Source organism: Mastomys coucha, unplaced genomic scaffold (assembly GCF_008632895.1).
Source record: "Mastomys coucha isolate ucsf_1 unplaced genomic scaffold, UCSF_Mcou_1 pScaffold3, whole genome shotgun sequence".
Lineage (NCBI taxonomy): Eukaryota > Metazoa > Chordata > Mammalia > Rodentia > Muridae > Mastomys > Mastomys coucha.
In genome coordinates this window covers 33,277,405-33,291,517 of record NW_022196909.1, presented here as the reverse complement: position 1 = coordinate 33,291,517, position 14,113 = coordinate 33,277,405, and the positions used below count along the sequence as shown (strand labels likewise).

Genomic DNA, 14,113 nt, shown 5'->3' with positions numbered 1-14,113 from the left:
TATATATATATATGTACTTTCCTCCATCTTGCTCTCTCTCTCTCTCTCTCTTCCCTCTCTCCCCTCTCTCTCCCTTCACGCACCGAGGTCCTCACCCCCCCCTCCTAATTAAACTTCCAAAACACAGAGCTGTTTGTATCTGGTGTCTGTGGACGCGCTGCCACGAGCCAAACGCTATCACATACCTTAACCATGTCACCAGCACATTGAGGGTGGTGGGTGCGCACCACCTTCCTTCATCTGTGGCTTCAAAGAGCTGTGAGGTTTTAATGACCCGGAGCTGGTAGAGATCAATTAGAAAAACAAACAACACAATAGTAAAAGAATAGAATAAATAAAGTAAAATAAAATAAAATAAAATAAAATAAAATAAAATAAAAACACAGGAGCCCCTTTGCTGCCTGAGGCTCGTGGCTTGGAAAGGGTATCATAGGACATAGGAGCTGAAAAAAAAAATAGCAGCCGTCTCCGAGGTCACACCGTTTATGATAAGGGAAAATCTGACTCTTAAAGATGCAAACGAGCCCAGAGAGCACCGAAGAGTTAGGGTTTACTGCTACCCAGGGTGGGCTTTAATCCCAGCTCCCTAGCCTAATGAGAGGTCCCAGAGAGTGACGACACACCTCTGGGCTTTCAGATCCTCATCGGAAGACCAAGGCTATCTAGTGATAACAGGTGTAGCCAGTGGATGAGATGATGCACCGAAAAGTACCTGGCAGAGCTCATTGCCAAGGCCATTGTACTTACTAATTATGACTATCACCATTGTTGTCCATGGCACAGCCTGGGAAGGGCTTGGTTGTCGCTTGACTGGGTACGCTCCTGCACAGACCTGGGTTTAGGATTTGTGCATAGGAATTGATAGCGAATGAGTTTTGCTCCAACATCCTGATGGCCGAAAGTCATTTTCCAGACCCGGTTTTACAACAGCTTTGTGTTCGAAGTGCTCAGTTGTTGGGCTCTATTTAGCCCTGGTTTGGGCCTTGAGGACAAACCTGAGCCTGGCTTGAGTTTTGTAAATTGTCTCAGTCATTTCCATACTGGAGTGACTCAGCACAACCTGCTTAAGCCTGCCTTTGCCTAGCTCCTGCTGACATAGAGTAACTTTGTTGGCAAGGTCAGTCACCCCATACTCTTCCCTCCCCCTACATCACCTCAGCAGAAAACTCCACCTCCTCTCTCAGCCCTTTATAAAGAAAGGATTGATACATAAAAAAACGAGTTCCTGCTTTGACAGACTCCCAGCTGGGGTGGTTATTCTTCGGTCCGAGGCTGGAGATTGGAGCCGCAACACTCACCATCCCGCTCAGCCCCAAGAGGCTCGGCTGGACCGGGTTCTCTCCCTCTCACCTGGTTCTGTCGGCAGACAGCTGTGTGTTCGAAGTGCTCAGTGACCCTTCCAACAAATGCATGCAGCATCACTGAGTCCAACAAATGCATGCAGCATCACTGAGTCCCGGACATAGACATCTCATAACAGTGAATGCATCTTCATCCTACAGGTGAAGCCACTCAAGGACACTGGCTATTAGCTGAGATGCTTCACTTCAAAGAGAACAACATATCTTAGCATCCCGAAGGCCCAGAGTTAGCAGGGTGCTTTGGGGAGCCTGATATAAAGTTGTCGTTGTTCTCAACCTTCCTAATGCTGCGACCTTTTAATACGGTTCCTCAGGTTATGGTGACCCCCTCCAACCATAAAATGATTTCCTTTGCTACTTCAAAACTGTTAATGTTGCTACTGGTATAACACCATCATGTAAATATCTGATATTTCTGGTGATCTTAGGCAACCCCTGCAAAAGGGTTCTTCAACCCCACCGAAGGTATTGAGATCCACAGGTTGAGAACCACTGATGTAAGGGAAAAAAAAAATGGTCCCAGAGCATGGGGTGCAAAGGTACAACTCGTTACTGCTTGTTTCACGTTGGGCCCTGCAGGGCTGGACAGGTTGGTCCATGGGTAAAGCTTCGGTCATACGGATCTGAAAACCTAAGTTCAGATCCTCAGCACATACACCTGTACATGTCCACATCCTCTACTGTTTCAGCTCTCTTATGGGGAATGGGAGGCAGACAGTAGGAAATCCTATTCACATTGTCCAGACAGCATAGCAAAACAATGGTGAACAAGAGAGAGCTTGTCTCCAATAAGGTCCAAGGACTGCTATTCAAGGTCATCCTCTGGCCCTCACATGTGTATATGGCATAAATATGGCTACACTTGCACACATATACGCAAACATACATCCACATACATAATCACAAACACACACAAAGAGAGAGAGAGAGAGCGCGCCCTAATGTTTGAAAACTAAAAACAGGGGCAGTAAGATAGTCCAATACGTAAGAAAAGGTACTTGCTACTGAATCTGATGAGTTAAATTTGATCCTGAGGTCCCACATGGTAAAAGGAGAGAAATGACTCCCATGAATTGTCCTCAGGCCTCCACACATGCACCATGGCGCAGACACACCTACACACAGATAGATAGATAGATAGATAGATAGATAGATAGATAGATAGATAGATAGATAGACAGATGGTAGGTAGATAGATGTTATGAAAAAGTACTAGTTACATGCAGATCTAAAAATAAATAATAAAAATATAAATAAATGAACTATCGGGCCCTCTGCCTTCATAGCACTTTCTATAATTAAAAGATAGGTGGTCCTCAGGAGGGGTTACAAATACAAACGTTAGGGGAGAAGTCAAAGAAAGATGACTGTATTTTTGCTGAGCGGCAGGCAGTCTCACGCCCCTGCCTGGGCTGGCAGGGAGGAGCTTCATCTCTGGGATGATGGTAGCATCACTTCCTTTCCTGTTGCCGTGATAAAACATCTTGACAAAAAAAAAAGCAAGCTAGGGAAGGGGGGGGGGGTTGTTTGGCTTACAGTTCCAGAGAGCTATAGTCCATTGTGGCATGGAAGGCGTAGCAATAAAAAGCAGAGGCCAATCTAACCAGTCAGGAAGCAGAGAGATCACATTTCATCCACACGCAGGAAGCTGAGAAAGACAGAGAACAGGAAGTGAGGTGAGGCTCTATGCCCTCAAAGCCCACCCTCAGTGGTGTCCTTCCTCCAGCATAGATCCACATTCTAATGGGTTCCATAACTTCCCAAAACATCGACACCTACTGGGGACCAAGTATTCAAACACAGAGGCCTGTGGGGATACTTGTCATTCAAGCCTCAAGACTCATCATGGTGATTATTTGAGTAGTTCTGCTGCTTATACATTTATGCCGGGTGGGACCAAATATCAGGAGACCCTAATGTCACCGGCCCCACGGGACTACCGTAAAGGTTCAAGAAAAGACATGTATAAAGCATACAGCACCTGTATAGGAAATGAAACCTAAGCCATTCTTGCTAAGAGATCTATAATGATGGTAATGCAGTTACTATAGATAGCATGGAATTTATTAAGTTGTTGCATATTGTGTAAAATGAAATGTGTGTTGTTATTACTTTCCAAAGCTGTGAAAGTCCTTAGGCAGAGCATACTGTCAGTCTTTCTCAACAACTGTCAGATAGCAATTTCTATCACTTAAAATAAAAAGTGGAAAATAATCTTTTTTTTAAAAAAAAAAAACCCTCAAATTATTTCCATGGTGTGTTGTAGCCTAAAGGGCTGGGACATATTCAAAAACTTAAGGAACACAAAGACATCGTTTTGTATGACAAGACCAGGTCTGGCCATCTAGCACGGGGTAATGAAAGGATTTTGGGACCATGTTCAAGCATGACAGGAAGAAGCTCTGTGATCTATTAGTAATGTCTTCCACAGGCATGGGACAGGGGTCTTGTGACATACTACCTATCTGCTTTTCTTTTTCTGGAAAAACTCAGCTCTTTCCCAGACTCCATCATTTGGAAAACAGGCATTGTTTTATGTAGCAACAACCTCAATCTGCAGAACCTGACTATTTTTGAAAAATTCGATAACCATGTACTCATAATAAACCTACCAAGAAACTGCCTCAGAGAGGAGAACTCTTAAGTTGTAGACTGTTTCATTACATACTAGTTGGAACTGTATACCAACTCTGCTTAACCTTTATGGCTTTTAGCAGTCAATCTTGTTGTTAATCGCTCTCAAAATAAACTCCCCCAAAAAATATCCTGGTTATTTCTAATTTATTCATAAAATTCTAATCAACAGAAAGTGTTTACTACAATCGTATTTTATATACCCAGCCCTCAGCGCCAGCCTTGGTATATAATAGTTTCTCAATAAATACTTGGAATGATTTAATAAATTTCATTCCATGCCATATCCTCATTAGGCTATAAGCTTCTGAAAGATTGACCTGATATATTACTAATCATTTGTGTGGTCATCTACTTTTCTCCTTGTGTCAAAATATCTGACAAGAAGCAACTTCAAGGGAGGGTTCGTTTGGGCTCACGGTTTGAGGGAACACAGTCCGTGGTGGAGAGTAATTCATGGCAGCGTCAGTGTAAACCAGCTGTCAACAATACATGGTGCCCAGCTTGCTTCTCTCTCCTATTTATTCAGGCCGGGATCCCAGTCCATGGAATGGTCCAGTCCACATACAGGGTGAATCTTCCTGTCTCAGTTCAACCTCTTTGGAAACAGCCTCACAGATATAACCAGAGGTGTACCTTCTAGGTGATTCAAATGCCAATAAAGTTGACAGTGAATACTCACCATTACAACTAGCTTAACGTCTAGCATACAAAGAGCTCCATACATGTGCATCAAACGAAGGAACTGTGTTTTAGTTAGGGTTTTACTGCCGTGGACAGTCACTGTGACCAATGCGAGTCTTAAAAGGACAACATTTAATTGGGGCTGGTGCTTACAGGTTCAGAGGTTCAGTCCATTATCATCAAGGTGGGTGCACGGCAGCATCCAGGCAAGCGTGGTATTGGAAGAGCTGAGAGTTCTACATCTTCATCTGAAGTCTACTGGGAGAAAACTGGCTCCCATATGGTTAGGAAGAGTGTCTCATTGCCCACCCCCACAGTGACACACTTCCTCCAACAAGGCCACACCTACTCTGACAAGGCCACACATACTCCAACAAGACCACACCTCCAAATAGGGCCACTCCCTTGGCCAACCATATTCAAACCACCAAAAAGTGCTAATGCCATGGCCACCAATCTTCAGAGTCCCCAAATTTCTTCTGCTGTTAAGACTTCTTTTGGGATCAATATTTTCCATCTGCGTGCATCAGAACTTGAAGACTTTGATTGGAAGAGTTTGTCAGAGCACATTCTTGTCCCCATGGTCCCCTTGTCTCTCTTGAACTTTGTTTTACACTGAAGGAATTTCCACCACCAGTCAATGCCTTTATTGATCAATTTTGAGCATTCATCCAATACATGATGCTTCTGTTATGTGATGGATAAATTTAATTTAAGAGGAAGAGATTGCCTCACTTTCTCATCCCCCTTTTTCTGTAGTTCCCAAGGCAATCTCTGGGTGTGCAGCAACCCAGCGTACCCTGCAGGTAGACTGATTCTGGTGTTTTAGAGTACGTACGGTGTATACCTTCCCATCTCCTCCAGCCTCCAGGCTCAATTCTCTGTTCCTTCAGAGTTATCCTGTTTTATTCAGTTTATATTTATTTTATCTGATTTTATTGCATTCATAGCTATAAGCCACTTTGAATCTACATGGAATAATAGCGGTTTATGTAACTCAGTGGATGTATATAAAAATAAATTGATACACTCCGTACAGATATAAAACTGAGCTTACACGGTGCTGCTTCCCCCAGACATTTGAAGGCTTCCTAAGAAAAACAAAATTGATTTGAGGCGCTGTACCAGAGCGTGAGTGGAGGGAACAGCAGGAAGACAGTGGATGGACAGAAGGTTATGTGTGAGGCAGCATTCCAAATTAACCAGATAAATGCTTTCTGGATCCTACCGGAAGTCACCTGAGAACTTACATGTGGACACTGGTCCTTAGAGCCTTCTCCTTGCTCTGTGTCCTCAGTGGGTTGCCCAGTGTAAAGCCTAACCTACAAACAGCCTATTCAGGCAGCTCACTCAACAGATATGCATTGGCTTGTCATCATGGAGCAACTAGGACCCCCTGAGAGCTACCCACAAAGTCCTTTCTTTGAATCATCATTTTCTTCAATGTCTTTATTCCTGAGTCTAACAGACCTTGTTACCCTCATTTTGTTTGACTAGAAAACTTCCTACTTTAGACCAAATCAATTAAATGTAATCATTTTAAACTCTCGTCTCTTTCCATGAAGTAGTCAAAGCAACTTCATGGAGAGACAGTTAACTGAGTAATTAACGGAACTGTAAAGGGCTACACCACCTACAAACAGACAAAAGTGGGAGCAAGGGATGCCTATACATTAAAGGTGGCTCTGAGCATCCTAGATGCCCTATCAAAAAGGTAAACTATTAGTTCTGCTGGTCTCTCTGCTCAAAAGCAGACTTATATTTCCTCAGAAAGATGTTGAGTTTTCTTGTCGGCTTCCAAGATAAGCTTTTCACAAGGAATAATACGTAAGACTTTAATATGCAGTAATTTCAGTAATAACCCTCAATAAACCAGAAGTTAAGAGCTGCACTTTTCTTCAGCTCTTGCGAAGGGATCATATTACATAATTTTCCTATGAGAGGAAGCTGGGTGGCTCGTGAAACTTAACAAAATCCATGAAGGCCCTCTCCCAGCCCTATACCCAGGAAACAGAGGCTGGAGACTCTTCAGTAGAGCTGCCTAACAATTGCTCAATGGACTCTGATCCTGCGTCTACTCCAAGTCATCGCTCATGCTAGGGTAGGCTTCTAGTCATGCGGCTGCCCACCTAACCCACACTTCTGTGAACAACCCCAAGGAACTCGCGGGTTCACCAAGCTGGACTTGGGTAGATCTGTTTCTCTGGTCTGCAGTTGCCTTCTCTATGTGGGATGGAAAGAAGCATACGCCCCAGGAGAAATAAGAAGCCAGTAGGGCATTTGGAATCAGAGACAGGGAAAAGACCGCATGACCATCAATGCTAAGGCTCACTAGGCTATCCAGCTGCAAGCCAACAGAGGCCAGCAAATCCCGAGACTTTGGTTCTCCCTGTGTTCAAAAGCACCAACCTGTCTAACCCCTGGCAACCTCCCACCACTAGGATGTTTTACTACGACATTGCTGCCACAGCCCCTCAAAAGCTAACATGGTCTCCTACATGGGCCAGGCTCACAAGGTTTTCTGGGAGTCAGTGTCCCCCTGAAGGCCAGAGAGATGTATCCACACAGAGGGGGAAGAAATGAATTCAGCAGCTAACAGGGAGCCCAGAGAACAGGCTTGGTCCCCCCCCCCCCGCCCCTTCCAAAAGGAAGCAAAGCCTCATTCTTCACAAGCTTTTAAGGAATCCTGGACCTCAACAGAATCCTACAAGGCCAGAGGAGAACAAGATGATGGAAGCAGAGAGAAAGGGATGGGGTTCTGAGACCGCTTCAAGGAGCGGTGTGTGAATGTCGGTTCTTCTCCTCTTTTCCCTCCCCAGCCGAAGACTTGTCCTAGTCAGGGTTACTACAGCTGTGACGAAACACCATGACCAAAAGCAACATGTTGGGAAGAACGGATTTATTTGGCTCACACTTTCACACTGTAGTTCACTGCTTAAGGTAGCCAAGACGAGAACTCAAGCAGGGCAGGAACTTGGAGGCAGGAGCTAATGCAGAGGCCACGGAGGGATGCTGCTTCCTGGATTGCTCCACATGGCTTGCTCAGCCTGCTTTCTTACAGAACCCAGGATCTCCAACTCAGGGATGGCACCTCCCACAACGGGCTGGGCTCTCTCCCACCAATCACAGACTAAGAAAATGCCCTACAGCTACATCTCATGGAAGCATTTCCTTAGCTGAGGTTCCCTCTTTCCAGATGACTCTAGCTTGTGTCATGTGGTTGCAAAACCAGCCAGGACAAGGGTGGAGCCACCGCTTTTTGTAAAGCACAAGGAATCCCCTTCAGGACATTACAACCACACCCTCCCTCTGCTTCTGTCCTGGAGATCTCACCATCCATCTCTGTCCACAGTACTTGAATTGCGACTGCCAGGAGTGGCTGCCAGGACCTGAATGCTGCCCAGGAATGTCAAGAAGCTGCACTGAGAACTATCCAGTCATTAAAGACTCTGCTTTCAGGAAATGTGACCCCGGGGAATGTGAAGGAGGCTGAGGAGCATTCCACTCCAGTTTGCTCTGACACGCAAGATCCATATGACTCTGGCCCGTCAACGGGGACAAAATTAAAAAACAAAACCGTCAAGTCACTGAACTCTGAGCCAGCACGTCTGCTAACAGGTCCCTTACTGTGTGTGTGAGCTCACTGCCCACTTTCCTACAGACACTTGGCAAGTCTGATTGGCTCTGGCAACATCTTATCTCTAGGTCAACAATTATGACTTCATTTACAAGGAAGAAAGATATGAAAGAGGAAAGGAAGGAAAAAAGGAAGGAGAGAGGGAGAGAAAGGAGGGAGGGCAGGAGGGAGGGAGGAAGAGAAAGAGGGAGGGAAGTCTACCCTAGGAAGAAACTCTAATCAAAGCATGGATTATTAAAAGGTGGAAGAAAAAACACCAAGCTGCTTCATGGGAGTTTAACCCTGTGGCCACACACATGTTGATGTCACATATCACTCCTGCCATCTTAAAATTCAGAACCAGCAAGCAAGGGCTTTGCATGTTGATTCAGCAAACGCTGACTTCTCTGCAGCCTCGCCTGGGGAAAATGCTCTGTATTTGTTCGTTTTCTTGTTGCTCTAACAAAGTTCCTGATAAAGGGGACTTAAGGAAGGGCTTCTCTTGCTCCTATTTTGAGGACACCATTCATCAGGGTGGGGAAGGCAGGAGCGCAAGGCAGCTGGTCACATTGCAACTGTAGTCTGGAAGCAAAGAAGTAGAAACTGGTACTCAGCTCCCTCTCTGTTTCTATTTCAGCCCTGGACACATTGCATGGTGCCGCCCACACCTAGGGTAGGTCTTCCCGATTCCATTATCTCCATCCAAACTCCTGCAAAAACACTCCCAAAGGTCTGTTTCTACTGTGATTCTAGATCCTGACATGTTGACAAATTATTAACCCTCTCTTTGCCTCTCTCTCTCTCTTTCTCTGTATGTGTGTATGAATTTGGTTTGTGTTTTATGTATGTGTATACATACACATAGTAAATACAAATATACTTATAAGCATATGTATATGTTTGTATGTCTGTGTTTATGTATCTGTCCATGTGTATTTTTTGTATATGTATGTTTGTAATTTTATGTTTTAATATGTGTGTTTTTGCATTTGTGTGTGTGTGTATGCGTATGTGTGTGGTGTCTGTGTGTTTCTGTATTTACGGGTATATGTGTGCTTGTATTTTATATGGATGTTTGAATGTGTGTGCTTGTGCATTTGTGTGCTTGTGTGTTTGTGAACTTGTGTGTATATTGTGTACGTCTGTGTATGTGTGTTTGTGAGTTTGTGTGTTTGTGTACATATGTGTTTGTTGGTATGTGTATGAGTTTGTTCCTTTGTGTGTTTATGTGTTTGTGTGTATTGTGTGTTTGCATGTGTTGTCCTTGGGTTTGTCTTCGATTTTGTCTGTCTGTGTTGTCTGTGTGTCTGTGTTGGTGGCATGGACACTATGGACAGATTGGTGACAAATCATGAGGACAGGGAACAACACAAAGTGAAACCTGGCAAATAGCTCAAAGGGAAAGGTTAACTCAAAAGTGGACGCCATGACGCATTTCCATAGGGTCTGTCCCCATGATGAAGTGAAACTTTGTAAACATATAGGTATTCGGGTGTCTCCATGATGGAGTGAGACTTTATAGGTATTTGGTGCTACTCGTGTTCCTGTTACCCCTCATTTGTGCTGGGTACAAAATCCTAATACCTCATATGTCCTCGTTGGTCTTTGGTAGAATTGTCTGTCACTGGGACCCAATCTGGAGTAAGTAGATGTTGATTCATGCCTTCCCTGGACATTTTAATGCAACAGGTCATGATTGGCACTGGGCACTAAATGACTCAGGGGAGTCCTAGGTGGGTTCCGCTCGTAAGACTTACTGACCCATGATAATACATAGGAAAAAACTCTAATCAAAGCATGGATTATTAAAAGGCTGATGAATCTTTAAAGGATCACTCAATATAAGGCAGCCATTCAATACTCTTGGCTATGTCACTTTGTCATGGCTTTGTATGTATGTGTGTGTGTGTGTTTATGCATATGAATGCTTTGCCTGCCTGTATGTCACATACCATGTGCATGCAGTACCCACAGTAGCCAGAAGGGGCATTGAGCTCCCTGGAACGGGAGTTAGAGATGGTTGTACATCCCCATGTGGGTGCTGGGATTTGAACCCCAGTCTTCTGCCAGAGCAGCAAGTGCTCTTACCTATGGAGCCACCTCTAGAGCGTCACTCAGAGCTTGATGACCTCCAGAGAGTTTCTTTATCTGTGCAACTCAGTTTCCTTGTCCACAAAACCTGCACAATAACATGAACTCAGAAAGTTGCTTTTGTGACTCAACAAGATTAATACACATACAACATTTAGTACTAAGAATAAGGAACTAACACCAAAATGGTACAAACCTTTTCCCCAGGTACTTAGAGGTGGGGCTAGCACTAAAACCTTTATAGCTTGGAGGTTTGAGGGTCTGGGAACCTGATGGAAACAGAGCTGTCCTTGATAATGAGACCAGGTTGGCTCCTGTAATCATCCTCGAGAGAAAACCCCCTTCCTCTGGCAGGTGGCCTCTGAGCCCTGGCTCGTTTGGTTCCTTTCACCTTCCTAACCCCAAACCCCAGAAGAAGAAAAAAAAAAGACAATTCTAGGTACCCATGACTCAAGGAATTTTTCCTCTTAAATATGTTCTTCAAAATACTCAGTCACATCCAGGATAATTTCTAGGCTTATTAAATATGTAAACAAGCAAGGATGGCACACCATATGTTGGCTAGTTTTATGTCAACTTGGCACAAGCTAGAGTCGGAAGAGGAAGAAGGAACCTCAATTGAGAAAATGCCTTTGGAAGACAGGGCTGCAGGCAAGCTCAGAGGACATGTTCTTGTTTTTGTTTGTTTGTTTGTTTGTTTGTTTGTTTTGAGACAGGGTTTCTCTGTGTAGCCCTGGCTGTCCTGGAACTCACTCTGTAGACCAGGCTGGCCTCGAACTCAGAAATCCACCTGCCTCTGCCTCCCAAGTGCTGGGATTAAAGGCATGCGCCACCACCGCCAGGCTGACATTTTTTTTTTTTTTAATTAGTGAGAGATGTGGGAGGGCCCAGCCTATTGTGTCATTGTGGGCGGAGCCACCTCTCCAGGCTGACATTTTTTTTTTTTAATTAGTGAGAGATGTGGGAGGGCCCAGCCTATTGTGTCATTGTGGGCGGAGCCACCTCTGGGCTAGTGGTCTTGGGTTCTATAAGAAGCCAGGCTGAGCAAGCCAGTAAGCAGCACCCCTCCATGGCCTCTGCGTCAGCTCCTGCCTCTGGGTTCCTGCCTTGTTTGAGTTCCTGTCCCAGCTTCCTTCTATGACAGACAGTGATGTGGAAGGTGATCCAAATAACCCTTTTTCTCCCAAGTTGCTTTGGTTATGGTGTTCCATCATATCAATGATAACCCTGACTGAGACACAACAGGTCAAGAAATACCTGTCATTATTTTGTAATAGTCCATATTGTAATGATGATATTCTTTGTAAAATAGCTGGAAGGGATTTTGTTTGTTTTTTCATGATTCTTTGGTCAAGTACGTCTGAGAACAGACAATATAAAGTAGCACAAGATGGTCATAAATAAGTTCAGTATTTAGGGTTTTTTTTTTTAAAACAGTCATTCTGGAGGGTAATGAAATGCTATAATGTTTCAATTGTTAATTTACTTTACTGGGTGAGTATGGGGCACTATAGCCTTCTCTTGAGGTCAGAAGATAAATCTCTGTAGGCCAATTCTCTACAACCTTCCTGTGGCATCCAAAGCTCCAATTCCTATCGTTGGACCTTTGCCAAAGCTCCTCTACTCTAGATGCTAGCTAGTCTGTCCCCCTAAAACTAATCTTTAAAAAAATATATACTTATTGCCATCTTTGGGATGCCATGTTTTGGGACCCACTGGCATCTGCTGTTACCCCTGACATCAAATGGAGGTTGCATAGTTCAAGGTAAGCTCTTTAAGTACACAAGGGAACAGGCTGGTGTCATTTCTTTCTGTTTACCTCTCACAGAGAGGAAATGAGTAATAATAGGAGAAATACGTGCGTGTTCATGGAGATCACAACACTGAACTGGGGCATCAACCAGCTCTTCGCTAAGGGATTCTGGGAAGAAGGGTCCCACAGAGTTGGCCTTCACCAACATGAAAGGCTTCCATTCTCTGGGTGATGGCTTCTCGCCATCCAAGATGGCGACTCATGGTCAATGTGGAAGGCGGCCTGGCTCAGCGTTTGCTGAGGCTCCGGTCTTCATGGATTCCATACAGAACTGAGGTTCCTTCCCTGTTGAGGCACAAGCTCTCACCAGAACAGCCAGAACAGAAGCAACTGTGTTCTTTGCCACCGGCAAGCTCCTATACCCTTCCCTAGGCAAGGAACCCTAAGGAAGACGAGGCTGCAGTCAACCTTCCCCGGAGACATAACCTTCTTTCCCAGGACCTTTAGCTCGGCTAAGTGGAGACACCTGGTGTCTGGTGTTGCAACTTCAAGAAGATCAAAGAGTCTGGGCTGAGAATCAGGCCTCTCATAAAAACTGCCTCATCCCAGCAATTCAAATAGCAGTCCGTTCTAGTCCAAGGAGGCTCACTTCCCTTCCATAGCTCCACCAGCCAGAGACAAAGTTTTCTCCGTAACCCCGCCTTTTTTGAACAGAAACATATCTAGTACAATCACAGGGCAGTCAGAATTTGTTGGAAGCCAGGGAGACTAGGTCCCTCTTTCTGGTCTCTTCATTTTCTGGGGTGTTAAGTCACAGGGGGTGGGGGCAGATATCTGTTTGGTATGGTATCTGATTGGTGATCTGGTAGCCAGATTCACAAAGTTGGCCCCCACACACACCCCACAGAGGAAATTTTTTCTTTCTTTCTTTCTTTTTTTTTCTTTTTTTTAAGCCTAAACAAGGCCAAAGGAATATTAAAGTTTCACTAGGGAAGAAATATGGCTGCTGCCAGGAACTGATTAGTCATAAAACCCAAGGCATTTGGGCGTCCATCATCGCCTGCCTTTTAATGACTGAACTAAAAGAAGAGACATCAGTTTTCAAAATAAGGTTATAAAAACGCTGTGCACAAATGAGGCCTCCAAATATTTTGATAGTACCCGAACAAAACTATATATATATATATATATATATATCATTGAGACAAATCACAAAACATATGTTGTTATGTTTTGCTCTAAAAACCATGAAGTTTACCCAGAACCGTATTATGGTAACTGCTTCGCTTTTCATGCATTCCTAAATTACCATGTAATCTAAAACCTTGTTTTCAGCTGCCCTATATTGGAAAGTCCCTTCAAACGGAGCAGGATGATGGCAGGCTGGCATTCAGAAAGAAACCTGCCTGTGCTGCTGAAAATGAAAGCCGGATTTATCAGGCAGACTCCTTGAAAACAACCACCACCTTAGCGACACACGGGGGGCCTGATGCATGCATCCAGGAAATGCCGAAACCAGGAATTTGTGCTTTAAACTCTCCGCATTTTCAAACACATGGATAGTTGGTGTAAAAATATATTCTTTTCCTGCAGGGACGTGACTGTAATTAGTGTGTGCCAAAACTCTCTCTCTCTCTCCCGGAGATTTTCATTGTCTTATCTCCTCGCAGCATCTTAATGCGATTTTATTTTACTTTGTCAAAGTCCTATTAACATAAATGTGTTCTCCATAGCAAACAGTGTTCTTTTTTATGCAAAACAGGATTCAGCTGACTCTAATAAAACAGCTTGCAGTCTATTAGAGTACAACAGTAATGTGCTTATTTTGTTTGTCAAATCAAGACCGCCGTCAGAAGGCTCTAGACAAAGATTTGTCTTGTTTTCCAGAATAATTGCCAGGGTGGGGCTCCATTATGATCTGTAAATGAATAGTATCGCTTAGAACAAACACTTCATATATCTTTTATCTTCCCC

The 14,113-nt window shown here is 44.2% G+C and overlaps 1 long non-coding RNA gene across 1 annotated transcript in view; it reads right to left on the bottom strand.

Moving 5' to 3' along the window:
- Nucleotides 1-256, bottom strand: part of LOC116075528 — a 2,522-nt gene extending 2,266 nt beyond the window's left edge. The window contains exon 1 of the long non-coding RNA XR_004112567.1: nt 186-256. This is a non-coding gene — a long non-coding RNA (uncharacterized LOC116075528). The remainder of the gene's footprint in view (nt 1-185) is intronic.
- Between the last annotated feature and the right edge of the window lie 13,857 nt (nt 257-14,113).